Source organism: Crocuta crocuta, unplaced genomic scaffold (genome assembly GCF_008692635.1).
Source record: "Crocuta crocuta isolate KB4526 unplaced genomic scaffold, BGI_CrCroc_1.0 scaffold16, whole genome shotgun sequence".
Classification (NCBI taxonomy): domain Eukaryota; kingdom Metazoa; phylum Chordata; class Mammalia; order Carnivora; family Hyaenidae; genus Crocuta; species Crocuta crocuta.
In genome coordinates, this window is record NW_027531893.1 from 3,911,420 (window position 1) to 3,933,613 (window position 22,194).

Sequence of the window (22,194 nt, forward strand, 5' to 3'; positions counted from 1 at the left end):
TATGTGTTCTCTCCTGGTTTTTTTTTTTTTTTTTTTTGAGAGAGAGAGGCTGTAGCCTGTCTCAAAACATATGCTTAAATTATTTTAATTTGTTTTTCTAATTAAATAAATATGTTCTTTGAATTGGCAGAGATTTAAAAAGCCACCAAGTGCTTGATTTTGTATGTATTATTAACCCTGATTACCTATCAAGTACCTAGTATGTGTCAAAGCTTTAAATACGTCACTACCTCTAATATCACAAAAAAAAGTGTTCCCAGGCCAATAGATGTGAAACAACTTGTCCAAGTTAACCCAGAAATTATATCCAAGAGCTATAATTTAACCTAGATTAATCATATTGTAACAATCAAGGTCTTTCTAGATTCCACTGCACAGTTTCTCTAAACTCTTTTAAGTAGGTTTTGGAAGCAGTGGGTGGTTGTGGTAGGCTGTTGTTTCCTTACCAAGATCCTTTATTCAGAAACTCCCAGTTTCTGAGTGGTGGCTGCTGAAGGCTTGAGTTCCATTCCTTCTTAGAATTACCCTCAGGGTGTGGAAGGTACTTTGCTTCAGGGTAGGATGGATCTGTGGACATTCCTGTGCAAGAACTCCCCATGGAATCAGACTGAGGCTGGAGTTTTATCTATATGCACAGGTTTACAAACCTTCTCCTCTCCTATTTTTCTCACTCCCTTATATGTTTCATCTGAGAATAGCACCTTGATAACTCACCTGCTCAAGAAGCCTCATCCAGAAACTAAGCTTCTAGAGAATCTAAGACAAGGTTGTATTAACTAGCTAAATAGCAATATGATTCAAGCTCATTACAGGTTAATAGTAAAAATAAATAAATAAATAAATGAATAAATACCTAGCAGTTTTTGATATATAAGTATGTGTCACGTTGCAGTGAAATGATAAATGAAAAGATATAATCTGGAAAAAAATGCTTATTAGGATCTACAATAATATAAAGAAATTAAAAGCATTATTTTTTTTTTAGCATAGACTTGTGCAGCTTTTGCCAAAGTATAGTGCATGGTACATAAATTTTGCAGGTTTGTTATGTGTCAGGACTATTTTTGATACATGTGATAGAATTTCAATTCAAATTAGCTTAGTCCAAAAGAAAATCCATTGTCCTTTGTGTCTGCGGAATTCAAGGGTAAGTTTCCTTTATAGCTGGATTTAAGGGTTTCAGTTAATGTCTCAATCCTTCAAATTTATTGGACTTTATTCTTCATACATATAAAGATGCTTCTCTAAAGGTAAGTTTTCTTTCCTACTACTCAGGAAAGATTCTAATGGTCCCTGCCCAGGACTTTTGATAATTCTGAAATAATTACTGGGTCCTATAGTATTGAAAAGCCAGGGTAGTACATCTACCACTGCAATGAGAAAAGGCAGATATATTTTTTTTTTTTACTGTGGCCATACATGGCAGAGAGTCCCCAGGGAAGCCATAAAAAGTAGAAAGCGAATGCATAGTAGGCAGACAAAAAAATACATTTACAGTAATCTTCTAGTGAAAGTGTATTAGTGGAACATGAACAAGACAGTGAGGTCAAATATGTTTTGGAAATACTGGAGTAATCATGTTGGAATACATTTGTTACCATACCACCATTCAGTTTCCTACAATGCTACTGGGAACTTTGAATTTCTAAGATGGATATATTTTTCTATATTATTTTAAAAACTTATTTGACCTTGGGACCTAATTTTCATGATGTATATTATGGAATCCAGACTTGGATTCAAAAACAGATGGCTCTATTTATTAGCTATATAACTGAAAAATTAGTTAAATTCTCTGGGCCTCAGTTTCTTCAGTTGTAAAACTGGAATAACTGAATGTTCTTAAGAAGTTTATTATGAACATTAGAGAATATGCATTACAAATGCTTCGCTTAATAAAACTGGTTTGTATTGGACCAGCTAGTATCAGCTTAGAGACCTTGAATGACTCCCAAAAGTATTAAAATGTTTTCTTAAAATGAAATTAAGTACTTTTTTTTTTTTTTTTTTTTGTGTCAAAAGCTGCTGACCAGAGAAGACAGTGTTTATAAGGACTAATTTATGGACTGGGTATAGGTTGGATTGGATTTGGGGTGACAAGAAAGAAAGAAGCTGCCAGAGATATGGAGGACAGTCGAGAAGTTATTGTAATAAATTCTGAATTGATGGGTACCTGAACCAGGGAACATAAGGCAATACTGTACAACTATTAAGAACAAACCATAAAAATGATTAGAAGACTTTCAGAATGACCCAATTCAGCAGTTTACTATGAGAATTTTATTTTTCAAATAGTCTATTTAATTTAATAATGATGGGTGCTAAAAGATGTGCAAGGTGTCCTCTTTCCTCCAGGTTAATAAAATAATACCCTATGAAACACAATAAAATTTCAGAAGCTTACTCATCATCAGTAAAATCTTCCTTTATATACAATTACTCATTTTGTATAGTCCACATTTCTGCTAATACAGTATGATATAAAATAGGGATTTTACTTCATATGGTGATCATTTAAGAATACTTCTATTTTAAAGTATGTACTTAGATAAAATGCCATATGCAGTAATGATATTTGAGATAATACTGTAAAATTAAGTAGTCTATTTTCAAATGTGTTAGTTGAGTAATAACCATACAAAAACTCAAGGTTCTTCAAACATAGGAATGCAGTTCTAATCTAAGCAACAGAAATTAAGAAAAGTAAAATTAGATTTAATATCTGAAAAACATTGCACTGATTTATTTAATAGGCTTTATATAGATACAATTTTACATATATTGAGATCATTTCTATTTGTTTTAAAAAAAATTTTTTTTTATTTATTTATTTCTAGGAGAGAGAGAGAGACAGCATGAGCAGGGGAGGGTCAGAGAGAGAGGGAGTCACAGACTGAAACAGGCTCCAGGCTCTGAGCTGGCAGTCAGCACAGAGCCCGACGCGGGGCTCGAACCCACGAACCGCGAGATCATGACCCAAGCGAAAGTCGGACGCTTAACCGACTAAGCCACCCAGGCGCCCCCATTTCTATTTGTTTTAAAAGTGCACTAGGAATTGGGCAACTGGGTGGTTCAGTTGGTTGAGTACCCAGTTTCAGCTTAGGTCATGATCTCGTGGTTCATGGGTTCAAGCCCCGCATCATGCTCTGCACTGATAAGTAGGAGCCTGGAGCCTGTTTCAGATTCTGTGTGTGTGTCTCTCTCTGTCCCTTCCCTGCACACTCACTCTCTCTCTCTCTCAAAATAAATAAATGTTAAATTTAAAAAAAAAAAATTGCACTAGAAACAAATTAAGAGTTTGTTTTGCTTCCACAAATAGATTTTTAAGTTATTGCTCTCTTGGGTAAGATATTATTGATTGCAAAAGGGGAAAACCAAAAGCTTGAGCTAACTTAAGCAATAAAAGAGAATACCAAGAAATCAAAGGAAATGTCAAAAAATAAAAGTTTCAGAATGGGCAGAGATGGGACAGTTTTATAGTTTATTGAGGGTACACTATCAATGTGTCTCAGCTTCCAGCTATAACTTGCTGTACCTGGCTTTTAGAGGTGCCAAGTAATGACACTGGCCTAACTTGGGTTAGATGTCAACCTCAATTCAATTGGCTGTGGCCAAGAGTCTTGGTTCTGTCATCAAGGGATCCATCTGCCCTTGTCAACAAAGAGCTAGTGATGCTAGTGCAGAATTCCACAAGGTGAACAGGACATTTGCTAAATCTAATCAATGAACTTATAATTTGATCTTTAAACAAGGTTAACAGAGAAAAGATATACATAAATTGTTAGCTTAAAAATATCCTGACCTTGGGGTGCCTGGGTGACTCATTCAGTTAAGCACCTGACTCTTGATTTCAACTCAGGTCACAATCTCATTGAATTTAATAGTGATGGGTGCTAAAAGATGTGTGAAGTATCCTCTTCTCTCCAGGTCCAAGGCATAGGGCCCTTGGAGGGGCCTGTGCTGACAGAGTGGGGCCTGCTTGGGATTCCCCCCTCGCTCTCTGCCCCTCCCCCACTCGGGCTTGCTCTCTCTCTCTCTCTCTCTCTCCAAATAAATAAATAAGCATTTAAAAAGAAAACTCCTGAACTCATAATTCCTGTGGTTTTCTAGGCAAATTTAGAGCTGCCTCTTAGTGTACCCAGCTATGCATCAATCTTATAATCCAAAGGCCTTGAGTTCTAGAATGGTCGATAAACATACTTTTTACCTAGGGACCACTTTAAGTAGTCTCTATTTGGGAAAAAAACCAAGATGTAGTACAATATTTTGTACTGAAAACCTATTGTTTGTGTTGTTTAGTTATTGAAACTATTTTTAAAATTGTTTTTTATTATTTAAAAAATTGTTAGTATTTATTTACTTTTGAGAGAGAGAGACAGAACACAAGTGGGAAAAGTGTAGAGACAGAGAGGGACATAGAATCTGAAGCAGGCTCTAGGCTCTGAGCTGTCAGCACAGAGCCCTATGTGGGGCTTGCTCATGAACCATAAGATCATGACCTGAGCCAAAGTCAGATGCTCAACCAATTGAGCCACCCAGGTACCCCTAAAATTTTCAAATGTAATATTAATATCAATATCATTATCAGTAAAAATGGGGTTGCTTTGAGGCAACTGGGTGGCTCAGTTGATTAAGCATCTGACTCTTGATATCAAGTCAGGTTATCATTTGCCAGTAGTGGGATCATTTGCCCCATGTCGGGCTTCACGCTGACTGTGGAGCCTGCTTGGGATTCTCCCTCTCCCTCTCTTTCTGTCTGCCCCACCCCCGCATCTGTGCACACACTCATGGCTCCTCTCTTTCTCTCTCTCAAAAATAAACAAACAGTTAAAAAATGGGCTTACTTTGACTGAAGTAAAGGGAGATGCTACTGGCATTCCTACTTGCTTTGACTCTCTGCTTTCCCCTTATAATGATCCCATGGTTTATTTCCAGAGACCCACATCATTGCAAAATATAATCTGAAAACTACTAGTGCAGTTTTAAAAAAGAAAAGTAAAGTAAAGAAAGGAAGAAAATGAGAAGACACAGATATGGGATTTTGAATCATAGGATCAGAGTTTTATAAAATGCTGATTCTGGCATATTAACTTGAAGACATACTAAATCACTTAAATTGTGCAAATCTTCATTTCTTCAGCTGATAATTGTAAATAATACCTGCAGGCTATCTAACTCACACCTGAATGAGACATCACCCACAGGAAACCATGCAATGCTCTACACCATTGTAATTAACATTGATTTCCCCATATTCTGAGAAAAAACATCCAGACTGCTAGTTCTCTTAGGGTTTCCCCAGTCCTGTTGACCACCACTCACAATTTCAACAATTTCTTCTACTTTTAAATAATTATGCTGACTTCCAATGATATACTACTCAGTGATATCTATATTCTAAGAAAACACCAATTATTTTGATATCCAATAACTCCCTCCAAATGTGCAAGTGGGTATTTATCTTCTGTGGTCCTAGAAGAGTGGGAAGAACAAGCATGAGCAGAGAGAAGGCTGCTGAGTCACTGATTGGACCCCATTCCTGGAGCTCGTGCAATCCAAATGTGAATAGCAAATTCAGTCACCCTCTCAGGTTCTTCTGGGGATTGTTCAGGTGGATACAGAACAGTACCTAGGGGAAATGGAGACTGAGGAGATAAAAGTACCTTCTTAATCATATTCACTTAGGAAGGATTATAAACCAGGAGATGAGTGACAGACAAAAACTGCTTGAGTTGAGGCATAAAATTTTCACTCTATTTTGGATTCTGGTACTCTGACAATGTATTTTGAGCTCAGCATTTTTTTTTTTTTTTAATTCTCATTCAGCTGTGTGAAAGCCATTCTTCTCAAGACTGAAGCTTTTCTGTAGTAATGTTGTCTGTTTAGATTTGAAGTCACTAGGGCCCTGGCACATATGGCAAGAATACTCTATTTTTAAAGATATATTGTGTCTGTTAATACAAAGGTCATGATGTAGATTTTTGCACTTAGAATCAGCCTGAGAAAGTGGGACTGTTCTTGCAGATCTTGGCTCCATCAGCAAATAAATTAAAATAAACTGGAGCCTTGAAATAGAAATAATCCTCCTTCCAAGTGTTTCATTTGGAGAATGACATCCTGTTTTCTTCAGAATATCATGGCAATTCTGCATATGAATGAATTTGGGAATAGAAAAGGCTCAGCAAATGAAATACACACAAAATAACTTTTAGAATTTCAGGCTCCAGTAATAAAAATAAGTGATGATGCTTTTCCGTTCAAAGTGTGAAGGGAAAAAGGAAACCTGAAACTTACGTAAGTTTTAGAATTTTACACCAACTTGTGACTGCATGGTAAGCTCAATTCTCCCTATAAGAGAACAGAGTGCATCTTTAGTTCAATTTGCCATTTATCTTATAAGGAAAATTTTGACACAGTTGGTTATTAACTACAGAAGTCAGACAGCTTTCTGATTATAGTCATAAGTGAAAAAGGTATATTTTAAATATGACTGGACTTTAGCATCATTTACCTGGAAATACCTTGATTAGGCTCCCAACTGAGTCTGGAAAAGCTTTAACTGAAGTCCAAAATAACTATTGTTGACGTTGTAGAAAATCTTAGTTGTCAGTGAAACCCTATTACTATATATTAAAAAAAGTATTATGACAAAATACATTAAATAAAATCTGAATTTGTAAACTTAAATACATATATCTTCCATTATGTCACTGCTAAACTGACCCAGCAGTTGTAGCAATCTCGGCCCACATCTATACCTTGTGTATTTATGTTGGATCTTACTAGTATTCTCTATTTAAAAGGGCAGGGGGCTAAGTCCCTGTCTTGACTAAAGAAAATGATTAAGAGGATAATATATATCTTTTCATCGCCTAGAATCAAATGTGACATCTTTCCAGGAAATAGTATGAAAGCTTATACTGGAAATGCCATGGCAAGTTTTGTATCTATATGATACTGATAATGATAAAAAATAATTCTGTGGAAAAAACTGAGTCTGTAAAATCCATGAGTTTGTGTGAAATTTATGCCAAATGTTGGGCAGATGCTCATTAAACTTTCCCCTTTTTTGTGAGTGCAGTTGAACAGTTTCTCATCCTTTGATTATAGTTGGATTCATATGACTGGTTGATACCAGTGATGTGTTACTTCTGCTATAAGGCAGTTAGAAGGTGCTTCACAATCTCTTTTTACCCTGTTCTATTGACTGATTGTGAATTTGAAGCCATGTGTTAGAGAAGGCCAAGCTTTCTTTATACTGGTGTTCTGAATTTCTCCACATAGAAGATCTTTTTCTCCCCACTCTTGAGGACCATGATATACTTTGACACAAGTGAATAATAAACCTTTATATTGTTAATCACCCAAGATTTGAGGACTGTTTATTACACAGCTAACATTATTTACCCTGACTAGGACATACTCAAAAATAGAAAGAGATAATAAAAAGAAATCAAAAGTTATTGGTATACAGAAGTAAGTTATAAAAAAAGTAGGATGTAGGAAGGACTTAGTAAGCATGAACAACTAACAACAATGCCAGGTATTTCAGAAGCAATCACACTGGTTCCAGGGAAAGGAAGCACATGATAAGTAACGGTAATATCAGTTAGATAAGAAAGATTATCCTGGGGTCCAACAGTTAATCAGCATCACTTGTCACAAACAATGAGCAAAGAGGGGCATCTGGGTGGCTCAGTCGGTTGGGTGTCCAACTCCTGATTTTGGTTCAGGTCATGATCTGAAGGTTCATGAGATAGAACTGACAACATGGAGCCTGCTTGGGATTCTCTCTCTCTTCTTCTCTCTCTGGCTATTTCTGCTTGTGCACTTGTCTGTATGTACACACACTTCCTCTCTCTGTCTCTCAAAATAAATATTTTTAAAAAATGAGCAAAGAGAAAAAACATTTAAATATTGTGACTGAAGTGTTTTCTTGGCCAAATGTGTCAAAAAAGGAGAACTGGTAGGGAAGACACAAGTCCTCATCTCCTAAGAGACAAATTTCTAAATGATACAATTAATTATAAACTACTAATGAGGCATGGATACAATTTTTAATAGTGCTGGCAGGACAGGTCAAGATATCATGAGATTAAGGTGATGGATTTTGTAATACTGTTAAAATAAAATTTCAAATGGATGGTATATATTTTGAAAATCAAAGTAGGCTTTGAAAATAAAACTGATATAAATTATTAAACAAAAATGCTAATTAACAAATTAATACATTTAACAAATATGTGGTTATTTATTGAGCACTCATTAGTTTTCAGACCCTGCTCTCCAAGTTTGGGAAATGGGTACCTACACCTTACATTTTACGTTTAACTGTTAAATGTTAAGCTCAGTCTGATGGTGAGTATCTCAAGTTTAAATCTCCAAAGGAGAATAATCCTAATCCTGTATTCTGACAAGAATCAGTAGAAGGATAACTCAAATCCTTAGCTAGTTTGATTTTTTTTTAATCTTCACTTCTAGAAAGAATAATGCAAACCTCTTATTAGGCATCAAATTTATATTACTAGAAGAACCATAAGGGATATCAAGCAATTAAAGTTGTAAGCACAGTTATAAACAAAACATCAGATATGATGAAGACATATACTTCCCATGATGGTTATATGTTAAGTGATATAATATTTTAAGGTGTTTTTGCAATTGTTTATCTGCTGTTTAGGATGTTCAATGGTACTGCAATAAAGAAAAATTATATTCATTTTAAGTGTAATCAATACAACCAATAGGTAATCTGTAAAATCTGTATTGTAATGCTTAAAGAGTTAAGAAAATTTGGTTTTCAACATTTCATTCATTTGGTGAGGACTCAGAGGGATCTGGTAGTATGACTCTGGATTTACCTTCTTAAATTTTTAATTTTTTTTTTTAAGAGAAACAGAGAATGCATGGGGGAGGGGTAGAGAGAGAGGGAGACACAGGATCCAAAGCAGGCTTCAGGCTCTGAGTTTCAGTACAGAGCCCGACATGGGGCTTAAACTCACCAATCATGAGATCAAAACGTAAGCCGAAGTCAGACACTTAACTGACTGAGCCACCCAGGTGCCCCTGGATTTGCCTTTTTACAACTCTGACTTCTGAAGAGTACTGAGTTAAGATAATATGTAATGTTGATTGGTTTATGCTGTATCAAGTAGTTTGAATTCAGGTATCAGAAGTGTTCATTGTTAAACCTCTGATTGGTGGGTTTCAGCTGTACTCAATTGGCACATTCTCCAAGAAGGGTTACTTGCAATAATACACAAGTTATTTGAGGAATGATAGAGGCCCATAAACTGAAGTGGTCCATACATGCTTCAATTTCATCTCTTGCAATAGAATGCTCCTTTTGAGGCAGAGGGCCTAGAATCTGCACCTGAGATATTGCAAGAACTGATGCAATTGCTCTTTGGCTGAAAGCTATACCACCTTGTCGTGTACTCTGAATTTAAATAAACTGGGTATATTTTGTGTCCTGTGAATCTTCTTTCTAATTTCTAAAACAGCGCAACTTGAAATGGAGTCAATGGCTGTATATCACACAAGGTTTACATTTAATGTATTTAACAAAGTAAAAATTATGTATGAGTATATTATAAATACATATATGTATGAGTATATAGTATATATACTCATATATAATATGAGTATTTCTTGTGGAAAGTAATCATTGGCCAAAAACAAATTCATGTATAACTGTATGCTATTTTCCCAATTAAAAGTAATCCCAAGGTTTCTACTATACTTGAGGTTAGCAATAAGGCACAAAGGCAATTTATTCCCACTAAACCCTAGCCCACAACTGATTGTGGAAGCTATAGTCTATGATTGCACCTAACATTAAACTCTCCTTCTCCCTTCCCCTTTATCTCCTGTTTTTCTCCTTCACCTTCTCCCTCTCATTTGTGTCCCTCAATCTTTCTTTTGTTTTTATTTCTGTTTCTCTCAAGGCCACCTGAAATAAAGTGTTTAGCTGGACTCTTTTATCAACGGCAAACTCTATTAGATTTCACCCCTACTCGTTATACAGATTACTGGTAAATACTAACTGACTACATTTCACTCTACAGAGAAATGCTAGCTCTATGGGATGGGAAAGTCTACCTCAGTAGTAGTTTACTACTGAGTCCTCTAAATTACTACATAGTTTACTACATAGTCCTCTAAATTAACTTAATAATTTAAATTCTTTCTGCTTCAACAATAGGGTTTTAGTTAACTTGAACTTCTATAATTGCAATACAAATATAAAATATATTAAAGAGAAAGATCATATAAGAATTCTAGACTCATATGATTTCAAATGATTAACTATCTTTTTTCCTTATAACAAACTGATAAAAGGATATAATCCTATTGCATGTTAAAGGAAGTATATATCCTTTTGTTGAGAGAGAGAAAAAAATTGCTGCTATTCAATTATTGAAGAATCATGTATATTATCACATAAGGGCATGCCTATGCAATCTTCCTTATTACCGATTTCTTTTACTGAGCTGTGGGAACATTGAAATATAGAAAAATATCAGAGTATTAAAATAATATGGTTCAGTTAGAAAGATAAAACAGGAATAAAACTTAGGGAAGATAGAATAATATGTACTTATCCTTTGTTCTTATCTTTCTCAAATAACGATTATTTGAGTCAGTTTTTCAGAAGAGCTGCTTATGGCACACTCAAAATTAGTGTCTTCGTTAATACTAATATTCTGAATGACTTTGCATATTATTTTGATTTTCTATTTTACAATAATCCAATGAAATAAAACAGCTTATTAGCCCCTTTTGTAAAAATTAGGGTATTGAGACACAGAGTGGTTATGCAATTTGCCCCAAGTAACAGAAACATGAAGGGGCAAAGCTGAGATTTGGTCTCCAGTAGTCTGGCTCTAGCACTTTCACCTCAGACTACAGTGCTATCATGAACCATTAGGATCTGAGTCAATGCCTGTTCTGGTTACTGGTAGGTGATCCTGTGGTTTCACAGAACCACTGTAAATGAAGTCATAAAATAGGTAGCCAGCAGCTGCTTCCAAGAATTGTTATCATCTCTCAGTCTGAAGAACTATTTATAAGGAGGCCGTAGACTTGGCCAAAGCTGTCTTAAAAGGTATCTTTATATTTATTTAAATAATTATCTGAAGCCCTCAATTTCCATGTCATGGATTGAAGAGATAATTTAGTATTTAAAATGTTAAAGTTAGGTATTAGACAGTAGCCACTTTAATTGAAATAGAAATTATTAAGCCTACCAACATAGGGCCTGTCATGAAATGTTATCTATAAAGAGTTCCACCCCCATTCCTAGGTTATTAAATAACTGACCTGTCTGAATGAAATTATTCAGCATAGTCTTTTCTAAGACTACAGTCAAAATTATTATGTGGAGTTTTGGTATAAGTGATAATGCTAGGCTATTTTTCCATTGTTAATTTTCTTGTCAAGCAATTACTTTAGCCAATTATTAAACTATCTGTAATCAGTGGACTATAGAACAGAAATGGCTTTACTTTTTCTAATCACTGCCTTTTACTATGCTGGTGAATTTCCATTTTTTTTCTTTTGTTGTTCCTAAATGATACCTCTGGAAAATCCATAGATTTTAATCTCTTTTTCATAAACTTCAGTCTGGTCTATTTTAAGTGTTTTTTCTTTTTTTTTACAATGTTTGTTTATTTCTTGTTTGTTTATTTATTTATTTGCAGAGAGAGGGAAAGTGGGGGAGGGACAGAGAGAAAGGGAGAGAGAGAGAATCCCAAGCAGGTTCTATGCTGTCAGCACAGAGTCCAATGCAGGACTTGAATCCACAAACTGTGTGATCATGACCTGAGCTGAAGCCAAGAGTCAGATGCTTAACCAGCTGAGCCACCCAGGCATCCCTAATCTAGTATCTTTAAAAATTCCAATTCCATACCCAGTTTAAAGCTTTGTGACCTCCTACTTTCTCGTCCACACTAGTTTAGCCTTGTGCTCAAATGACCTGGAATGCAAAAAAGTCCTTTCAAAATAGTTTAATGCCTTCTCTCCTTTCTTCTTGCAGTCTACTGCTCTAGCAGGCTGGGGTGAAGAAGCGGAACGGCAGAGGGCGTTACCCGAACAATGGCTGTCTGACAACACGCTCTGTGGGGCAGCTTTCCAACTACTGAGCTGTACATATAACTGTTACAGGAGCACCGCAGGGAACCCCCAACCACACAATTCTTTGACTTTGAACATTATCTGTAATCAGACTTCTTCACCCTAAACTCCACACCCACCTCCCACTATTGCAGTAGCCTATGCTTGGCCCACAGGAAACTCATATGTACTTGTCTTGCCAGCGAGGGTATGGTAGCCTGTTCTGTGGATGCCTCTCTGACCCATTTTTCTGCCAGTCTCTTAAGCCTTTGTTCAAATGAGCACAGGAGGCAAAGTACAATTTACTATATAAAAAGATGTCCAGCTGTCAACTAAGATGGCACGTTCCCTTTCGTGCACACATCCCATGACACCACTCCCCATCCATTAGTCCCTGGGAGTGGTTCACTTGGATTCTCTTTATTTTCCTTGAAAGGGGCCCCTTTACTTGACTCATGTTTAGAAAGGGAAAAGACATTAGTCATCCTTTTCCTTAGTTAACATCTTCTTAGGGTCTTGCACACATATATGATAGGGAAGATAAAGAGAAATTAGAATAGTAATTTGAATTTAGTCATATCCTTGTAAATTCTGTAAAACATGTTTGACCCTCTTTTCTGCATTTATGATGATGAATTAATTGATATTTGATATTTTGACCTCATGGTATAGAAATGTAACAGAGTTTTCTATGTTGATTGTTTTACCCTGCAACTTTACTGAATTCACTTAGTAGTTATAACAGTTTTTTGTTTGTTTTTGTGGAGTCTTTATGACCATATATATTATCTGCAAACAGAGACAAGTTTGCTTCTTCCTTTGTATAGATATCAATTTGGATAACTTTATTTATTTTTTTCTAATTGCTCTGGCTAGGATTTGTAGTACTATGTTGAATAGAAAAGGTGAAAGTTGCATCCTTCTCTTGTTCCTGATCTTAGAGGAAAAGCTTTCAGCTTTTCATCATTAAAAATGATGGAGCTGTGGTTCTGTCATATATGGTCTTTATTATTGGGATGGATAATTGGAATGGATATAAATGTATGCATTCCATTTATATCTAATTTGAGTTTTATCATAAAAAGATGTTGTATTTGTCAAATGCTTTTTTTCTTTTCTTTTTTTTTAAATTTTTTTTTAAATGTTTATTTGTGAGAGAGAGAGAGACAGCACGAGTAGGGGAGGGTCAGAGAGAGAGAGGGAAACACAGAATCTGAAATAAGCTCCAGGCTCTGAGCTGGCTGTCAGCACAGAGCCCGACATGGGACTCGAACCCACAAACCGTGAGATCATAACCTGAGCTGCAGTCGGACGCTTAACCGACTGAGCCACCCAGGCGCCCCTGTCAAATGCTTTTTCTGCATCTATTGAGATGATCATATAATTTTTATCCTTCATTTTGTTAGTGTGGTGTGTGATATTTATTCATTTATGGATGTTGAGCCATCTTTGCATTCCAGGAATAAATCTCACTTAATCCTAATGTACAATTCTTTCAGTATGCTGTTAAATTCAGCTTGCTAATATTTTGTTCAGGATTTTTGCATTTAAGTTCATCAGGGATATTCTTATAGTGTTCTTGTCTGGTTTTGATATGAAGATAATACTGGGCTAGTAAAATGTGGTTGATGTGTTCCCTGTTCTTAAAGTTGTTAGAAGAGTTTGAGAGGGAATGACATTGATTTTTATTTAAATATTTGATAGAATTCACTAATGAAGCCATCTGGTCCTGGAATTTTCTTTGTTGGGAGTTGATTATTGATTCATTCTCCTAGTCATAACTTGTCTTTTCATATTTTCTATTTCTTTATGATTTAGTCCTGGTAGGTTGAATAGTTCCAGAGATTTATTATGATTTTTTTTCTGAGAAATACCTATAATTTTTTACTTAAGAGTGTTTTCTGTAGTTTTTCTTTTGTTTTTGACATATCTATCTTCTACAATCCTTGCATTTTTCATTTTTCATTTGCAATTTCATTTCCTTGCAAAATTTCAAAAGGAAATTTTCCTTTTCCTTTTCATGCTGCAGAAATCCACAAATTTGTTATCCATCATATTGATTAAAGCATTTCCAAGTTCAAGTAAAATTTTTGTTATTTACCTATCAATATCATTTACATACAATGCAGATTTCAGATATAGTGTATAAAATAGAACATTGTGTATAGATGTGTGGGAATGGGCATATTTGTGTGTGTGTGCATTTTTCAAAGGGATGGCTGTCTTTTATTCTAGCCAACATAGAGCTCTCTAGTCTAATATTAATCCAAACTAAAGATCATTGCCCAGTTTTATTTTGATATAGAATTTGAATCTTGATAGCAGCAACAGTCAGCAAGGAAGAAGACTCATCTCTCCTTTTTGATAGCTACTTGACAATAATAATGTTTTGCTCCTATGGTATTTTATATCCCTCTAAATTATCTGTGAAAATTTAGCAAACAGTCAAAGCACTCAGAATTAAAGATTAAATTCCAGAATACTGCCAGATTTTCAACAAAATTGCCATCTCATGCAATTGACATGAGAATTGCAATCTGGAGCTAATGTAGACTCATGTGCACTCCAAAAATATTGATTGCTAGCCAGACATCATATAAAACTGGAATCTGCTCAGCCTTCTGTTGCCCTAATGTTATACAATAGTAGTACACACATATCCTGGACAATTTCTTCTCTCTTGCACTCATTAAGATATACAATGCAAGGATACCAGGGGCTAAAAAGCAAATAAAATTGCTTACAGAAAGGTCCCCTGAAAAGAAAATCACTGTACTGTCTCCTTCATCGCAAGTGTCCAAAATGTGGTGGGGCTATTCAAAGGGTCAGGATGAAGTACAACCTAGAGGTGACAGATTGTTAGACTCTTTCCTGAGCCTATTAACAATTAAGATGATAAAAACCATGTAAGCAGCATTAAGGATGTTATTTTACATTACGGTAGGAGAGCAAGCATTCAGCACATTTATAATATGTATCTTAATTTAATTGCTTGGTAAAATAAGGCAAAGTGATAATTCAGCCCTAAATTATACAATTTGCAATTGAAATTTCATTTACCAGGAATTATTTTCTCTTTATCCTCATGCTGAAACAACACCAGAAAACTGTGTATAAAGGTAAATCAATAACTTGATGTATGAGTCATCTTGTTTAAATGATAGATGTTCTTGACCATTTAATTAAATGCCATGACTCTTAGATCAATAAATTGTGATATTTTATACATATATATATAATCTATATCTACAAATATTTAACTATATCTACATATAGTAGTGTAATAGTTGTATATAAAGCTTTTTAACCCTCAGTAAATCTAAGAAATGAGATTTGTGGAATATCCTTGAGAAGAAAATAAAGCACAGCATGTTGAATAAATACTAAACAACCTAAACTGTCTACATTTTCTTTTATTTATTTCAATCATATACTCTTTAATTCCCATCCCTTATTTCCCCCATCCTCTCCACCTAGTACCTCCTCTTGTTTCTTGGTTGCCTCTCTCTCTCTCTCTCTCTCTCTCTTTTTAAAATTTTCATTGTTTGTTTAATTCCACATATAAGTGAGATGGTGTGGTATTTGTCTTTTTCTGGTTGATGTATTTTGCTCGACATTATACATCTAGCTCTATTTATATTGTTGCAAATGGAAATTTTCATTGTTTTTTATGACTGAATAAAATTCCAATAGTTTGGCTATTGTAAATAATGGTGCAATAAACATAGGAGTGCATGTATCCCTTTGAATTAGTGTTGGCTTTGATTCCTCCCTCCCTCCCTCCCTCCCTCCCTCCTTTCTTTCTCTTCTTTCTTCCTTCCTTCCTTCCTTCCTTCCTTCCTTCCTTCCTTCCTTCCTTCCTTCCTTCCTTCCTTCCTTCCTTCCTTCCTTCCTTCCTTCCTTCCTTCCTTCCTTCCTTCCTTCCTTCCTTCCTTCCTTCCTTCCTTCCTTCCTTCCTTCCTTCCTTCCTTCCTTCCTTCCTTCCTTCCTTCCTTCCTTCCTTCCTTCCTTCCTTCCTTCCTTCCTTCCTTCCTTCCTTCCTTCCTTCCTTCCTTCCTTCCTTCCTTCCTTCCTTCCTTCCTTCCTTCCTTCCTTCCTTCCTTCCTTCCTTCCTTCCTTCCTTCCTTCCTTCCTTCCTTCCTTCCTTCCTTCCTTCCTTCCTTCCTTCCTTCCTTCCTTCCTTCCTTCCTTCCTTCCTTCCTTTCTTTCTTTCTTTCTTTCTATAAATTCCCAGTAATGTGATTCCTGGGTCACAGGACAGTTCTATTTTTAATTCTGTGGGGAAACTCCATAGTGTGTTCCACAGTGGTTGCACAGTTTGGATTCCCAACAGTGCACAACAGTGATAGAGGATTCCTTTTTCTCTGCATCCTCAATACCTCTTGCTCTTATGGTTTTGATTTTAGCCGTTCTGACAGGTGTGAGGTGATATCTCATTGTAGTTTTGATCTACATTTCCCTGAGGAGTGATATTGAGTATCTTTTCATGTGTCTATTGACCATCTGGATGTCTTCTTTGAAGAAATGTCTGTTCATTCTTCTGCTTATTTTTTAATTGATTATTTTGGGGGGATATATTGAGTTGTAGAAAACCCTCTGCAAAGTAAGTCTAGAAGGAACACATCTCAATATAATAAGGGTCTTATATGAAAAACCCACAGCCAATATCATACTCAATGGTGAAAAACTGAGAGCTTTTTCCCTAAGATCAGAGACAAGAAAATGATGTCCACCCTTACCCCCTTTATCCAACACAGTACTGGAAATCCTAGCCACAGTAATTAGAAAACACAAAGAAATAAAACACATCCAAATTGGTAAGGAGAAAGTAAAACTCTCACTATATGCAGATGACATGTTACTATACGTAAAGTGTCTACATCTCAGAAAAATAGGGAGCTGCTTCTCTTGATAACTCTTCAAACAACTCTTTTATGTAGATTCTAGAGTTACTGTAACTGAATGTTTAAGATTCCAACACATTTGGGTCATATATAAAGCTGATTTTATACATCCATTTTATTGCTTAGGGTTATGAAATTACAATTAGATGCTTTCAAAGGAACACTTTAGGAAAATGATTCTGGGTCTTTAAGCCCAGAGACATCTTCATCCATGGAAAATTTTGCTCCTCCAATTCCTTTCTCTATATTAATGATACATTATTGTATTAATTGTGTATCAATTGATTAAATTGCCTTTCTATGGTTTCAACTAATTATATTTGTATTAGTACAAATATACAGCTACAAATATATTTATTAATTATACATTGATATTAACTATAAAATTAATACACAATATCACAGCCAAAATTTCTTCTATGAAATCCACTTTATTCTTGCTAAGCTATGCATAAGATGTTTAACATTAATAAAGTATCCTTTGACTTAGAGTCTACTTGCTGACATTTCCTGATTTTTAATAAATGACCTATAAATATTTTAAGAAGAAATGTGCAGTATTAACAGTCATCTTAAAAGGGACAAAGGCAAGAGTTCCAGATGCTTAGCCACGGAGTAAGGAAAGCCAAATTCAGCCTGTCTTATCCTATTCATACAGTTAGTGAGTAAGTCTTTCTTAAAAGTATCCTTAGAGTAGAGTGGCTGTTGTTACGGGGTACACATATGCTTACTTTCTACCTTCTTAACAATCATACCTACTCAATTATCTAAGCTTACATTAAGGAGGAAAGAATGTTGATAGTAAAGTAAATGTTAAGATGAGGCTTTTGCTTTTAATAAAATAAAAGCAAATTTCTCATTATGAAGATATAAAATGACTAATATTTGAACAGTCAACTGCATTAATTTCATGACTAATAATCCTGAATTAGGAATGAAATAAGTTTTCAAATCCTCTTATGATTTGCTTATTAATGCAGTGCTATTTTAGATTTAGGAAGGACAAACAAAGGTTTGGAGAAGATGTCAGGGATCATCATTACAATGTTGTTGCAAAGGCCATCTAAATGCATAAAGACTAAACAAGTTGAAATGACAGCACATGAGGATAGTTTGATATATTTTGCACCAAATTTATGAGCATTGTTTTTTCTATGTCTCTTGGGTGGATTTCTTTACTTTATAACACATATTTTAGAGAACTGAAAACACTCTGATCTGCAGAGGGGAGAAGAGGACATCAACACTATATAAGGAGTCCATAGAGGTTGTGTTTTGTATTGTGAATTCTAGATATCACCTGTTCCCTCAATGCATTAGAGAAGAACTTCCATTTTTTCGAAGAAAAAAAAATTAAAAATACACTTATTGTACAAATAAAATTTTTGCCATTACATATTCTAAGACACTTTCTGTAGTTTTCCAATTGTACTTTAAATTATTTAAATTTAGATTGAAGATGTTTCTTTTTTCAGTCACCACAAATACAATATCTTAAACTTCTATAAAACTCATGAAACAATTAAAAATATAATCTGTAAAAAATCAGATTCTAGAGTAATATTGGTGATACAGAAATTAGTTATTTGGAACGGCATACTATAAAGATGCCAGATAGATATCTCGTCTCTCCTTTTTGTCTTCTAAAGTATCCCAAGACTAGAGTAATTGGTCCAATAGTAAATCTAACAGGAATGGTTTTATAGATTGTGAAATTGAGGTCCAACGGTGTCGAGTCAAAAGGTCATAGAAAAAAATCAATGGATAAGAAAGGACAAGAACTTGGTAATTTCTCTAACTCTCACTATTACTCTATGAAAACATGTTGAAAAATGAGGTTAAAAGCTGGCAGTTGTTTGATGAGTTAAGATTGTGCAGATGGTCAATATACAAAATTTTGGACATGTACTACCTCCATCTTTTTGTTTAATTTGGCAGTTTCTCATGATTACATATTTATATTTGGGTTCTATCTGACAATTTCCATTTTCCACTACTGTTTATAAAAGCCAAAGGCTCCTAGACCTCTTTGAATTGGCAGAGGCAATTACCATGAAGCAGGAAAACAGGCCAATAAGCAGAACTCAGTACCCTATTTTTTTGCAATTAGCTGGAATTATTGGCATTTTATGCTTTAAAGAGAAAGAGTAAACTGTTTTATGCTGGGTAATCAGATATCTCTTCAACTTAGAGTATAATATTGAATTCTTTAGCTACCAGAGATACACACACACATACACACACACTCACACTTCCATGTGTGTATGTATATGCACCTCCATATTTGTGTTTGGTTTACATATCTTATTTCCCAGTATAGTTATAAAAAGATAAACTTTGAGACTGTAAAAATGGGAGAAGTAATTGAAATCCCAGATCTTGCAAAGATTTCTACTTCTGAATGATTTACTTTACCCTTTTATCTTAAAGCTTCGGGACACTCTCAGAAGATCAGCTTACTAAATTGCCTACTCTTTAGTGACATTCATCCTGATAAAACAAGTACACATCCAAAGTGGGAATCAGAATGGAAACGAATACTGGGTTCTAGAAGACAATGGAGTCATGGCTTCAAATTTCTGAAAGCATTTAATTTTCAACCTTGGAGAGTAAACTGAAGAGGGACAAAATTGATGATAAAGTATATTAAATAAATTCAACTGAATATAGTATTTTAGAAGTATGCTAACAATACGAATAAAAAAGATGGCTTGAATTTTAAAATGGAACCCAAAGTACAGAAAGTAGGGAGGAGAAAAAATCCAGATGGATTCTGTTTAATACCAACTATTATATATAAGGTATTAGGAAAAAGAGTGTTCTGTTTCTCCACAAAAATTTTAAAGAGATACACATTAAAAAGAATAAAGACTGTTGAAGCATGAAAAATACAGCCTAAGCCTTAGTTCACTAGGTATATTTTAATGACATTATGTGCAAGCAGTCTGATTTGGCAGGGAGAAGTGAGCAGATCTGTGGCTCTACCCTGAGAGAGATATTGGATGGGAAGTTAGGTGAGGTCAAAAGCTGGATCAAAAATAATTAGTTGTATAGCTAAATCCCAGCTTGTAGTTTTGGGAACTTCTGGGTACTGTAAACCTTTTGTTTCTCTCACTATTATGGAGGCTGATGAGCCTACCTACATTGCTTTGCCTGCTACCTATCTGTATTCATTCAAGGACAGGACTTAATGTGGGAAGGCATTGGGTTTCTTGCCTTTGGGTATACTTGTCAGCTGAATCAAGACCGTAGCTCTTAGCATCCCACTGTTCCCTAAGGCCTCTGAAGAGGGAGACAGTCCACTGACTGTGGGGAGAGAGATATCTATAATTGGCCAAATTCACTCAAATGAAAGGATGCAATATAACATTTTTAAAATGCAAGGAATCAGATAGTAGTAATTCTTTCGGGTGGAGCCAGCTTGGGATTCTCAATCTCTCTCTCTCTCTCTCTCTCCATTGCTTTCTGCCCCTCCCCCAAATGTGCTCTCTCCCTCAATCCAAATAAATAAGGTAAATAAATAAACTTTAAAAAAAGATTACATTCATGAAACAAGAAATTCCCAAAGGTGAATCATGGAAGGCATTCCTAATATTGACAGCTACATAGCCAAAATTAGCATAGGAAGATAGCTATGGAAGGATGATTTGCAAGTAAAAAAGGGAACCTGATGGCCTAGGCATTTAGAACAATTGTTTTTCTTTGACAGATCTGTTAGAGCAAATTAAAAGTTCATTACAGATAACCAAATTAGGTAATTAATAAATCCAGGGGAAAAAGTTTTACAAGAATGGAAACTTAATCCTAGAACATTACACAGTTAATAGTAATGCAGCCATCCAACAATTTCAATATTGATAGAATGGGTAGGGTAGGAGGTTTGAGATTAAAGATGGAGCAGGTTTGAAAGGGCTAAGTCATAACAGGATATCAATCTTTGAAAGTGGGTGCTTATCTTATTAAACAAAGAATTTTTAAAAGCAAAACATTAATGATCTATATATCTTAAGGATGCATTTATTTCACATTGCTTTCTTGCTCATCCTTTTCAATTCTAATACCTCAGTTACTAGTCCATAATGTTTGGCAGCACCTATCTTCTTATCCAGTTTTCAAATAGAAATCTGAGGCTCAAAGAAGCTCAAATAAATAACTTGCCTAGGATTACATTTTCATAAGTGGTATAGGGAGAACAACCTGAGTTAGTGTTCTATTGACATACACTGTTGCTAAGATGTTGGTTGCTAGTTTAATATGCTTTCTACACAAGGGACATATTTTACTGGAAATGTCTATATACAATGTTTTATCTCCACTGTGGAAGTACTTGTATAAAATGATATGTCAAAGCAGATGAAAAAATTTATCCACTTAGTAATTCTTATTTAAATTGTCAAAAACACAGGGACTCTTGAGTGGATCTAATCAAGTTTAATAAATTTATAAGTAGTTTATATCAATTTTAAACTGTGGAGAATTTGATCTTTTTTTTTTTTAAACATTGAGTTGTAGGAAAAATGTGTTTTATGGCAAGTTGGAAAACAAACGAAAATGAGCTGATCCTGTGAAGATCTGTATTGTGTACCAGGATAGATCTCTCTTGTCCTGTGGTGTTGACATCAAGAATGCTCCAGACACCTGCTATATGTGCTATCAGCCACACTCAGCAGCCTCTAGAATTCAATGTTGTAGAATTCAGTGAAGTTATGGACACAAGTGGGCTTAACAAAAGACAATTTAGGTTCTTAGATCATATATCTGATTATGTCACAGTCTTTTTGTTCAAGCTTGATTAAAAGTGATAAATTGTGGGATGCAGAGCTGAGAGCTACTGCATATGTTCAGTATATGAATGGAAGAGGGGACTTTTCATTTTTACAGAAGAGCAAAACCAAGGAAATAAAAAGCATACAGAGTAGATGTAGCTGATCACTTATCCCTGTTTTCGAGGTTGTAACTTTTATTTTCTCTTGCCTGATGAGAAAACAGTTTCACTTTTTACAGAGAAATGTGTTATGAAAGACACATTATTTAAACATAAACTAATTAAGTATAAATATCAAAGACAAAAATATATATAGCATATAGATATATCTAAAGGTGGAGTTGTAGAATTAATTACCGAACTAAGGGCATTAGCGATCTCTTCTATTTTGGTCCTGTCTCGAGCTCTTTT

At 35.0% G+C, this 22,194-nt stretch overlaps 1 pseudogene; it reads left to right on the plus strand.

The window, feature by feature from the left end:
- The window catches only part of LOC144239179 (microtubule-associated protein RP/EB family member 1 pseudogene), a 139,916-nt pseudogene that overhangs the window by 33,478 nt on the left and 84,244 nt on the right, over window positions 1–22,194 (plus strand).